Here is a 1,454-nt window from a genome sequence, read left to right as displayed (position 1 = left end):
GCTCTTAGGGCACACATTAAGCTTTCTGTTTTTGGAAACATTTTTTCGGGAATTGAAAAAGCTGTCATTACTTTTTCAATTCTCGAGAAAATGTTTCCAAAAACAAAAAGCTTAATATGTACCCTAAGGGCACACATTAACCGGACCCATATATATATAAATAATTTAGCTTGGAATATTCAAGAATTCTCCATTGCATTCCTTAAAGAATGAATCCAGCTGTCCGTTGCATTGGGAAGCGGCAAAAAGTTAATAAACATATACTTTTTAACGAATACAAATAATCTATTTCATTATTTGTGTTTCATTTTAAACTTTACCAATAATAGTAGGTCATGTATTTTTTTTTTTCTATTATAAATTTTGATTATTTTATAAGAAAAGTCAAGCAAACACATACCGTAATAACTTGTAATTAATAGAACACAAATTAGACCACAAAAAATTGGGACAAATAATTTGTATCCTCTCTTCAACTTAATGTTGTGCGACTCCCCATAAACAACTAATCTATTGTAATGCTAAAGGTCTTGTAACTGAATTGACACATTCCTATATATAAAGTGCTTGGGGTCTAAGGGAAAAAGAATTCGAGCTACGGAGTTATCAGTATGTTGTAATTATCTCTCTAAAAAAAAAAAAAAAAAAACTATTGTAATAACAAAGTTAACTTGCCAAGAGCCTTCTTGTAACGTAATTTAATATTGCTTTTTTATATTTCCAACAAAGATATATTCAAATCCTCCCACCTCAACTATAAATATATCCCAAAAAAAAAAAAACTTAACCATAACCAATGAACTCCAATACTAGTTGACCGGATCCTTTAAGATTAATGCATATTCTATTTTGCTACAGTCATAATGCGGTACCTCAAGGGTTGTTGGACATAAACATGATGTCAGTTTGTGTGGTAGTCCATTGCCTTAGTTATATGGTAATAATAACTCATAACACGATGTTGTTTTAACTTTACTTTCTTAAGAAAATTTAAAATGTAAATATGATTGTATTTGAATTGTTCGTTTGATTATGATTCTTAATTATGTCAAAACACTAATAATTTTTTCTTAGACGTGATTTGATTTTAAAAACCATTATTTGACGATAAGAGATTTTATAAATTGAGTTAATTAGAACTCACAACTCGACTTGCTATTAATACTTGAGAGGGGTAAATAATGAGTTTTGAAAACCATAGCCTTCTCATTTGAGACGAGACACATACCCTCATAATTATTGATGATTTTTTTTTAATAGATTCTATTGATGAAGTCATTTGGATATGAAATAGAATAGATTACTTCATGGTACATTGTACTACTCAGTAGGGTTTTTTTTTTTTTTTTTTTTTGGCATTATTGAGAGGCTTGGAGGCTCTTCTTTCTGTACTGAGTATTCAAATCTTTAAAAAATGTAGGATACAGTATACATGGTTTATTCAAATATGAAAA

Source organism: Quercus robur, chromosome 11, assembly GCF_932294415.1.
Source record: "Quercus robur chromosome 11, dhQueRobu3.1, whole genome shotgun sequence".
NCBI classification, from domain to species: domain Eukaryota; kingdom Viridiplantae; phylum Streptophyta; class Magnoliopsida; order Fagales; family Fagaceae; genus Quercus; species Quercus robur.
The sequence above is the reverse complement of the archived record's forward strand: the minus strand, read 5'-3'. Positions refer to the sequence as shown.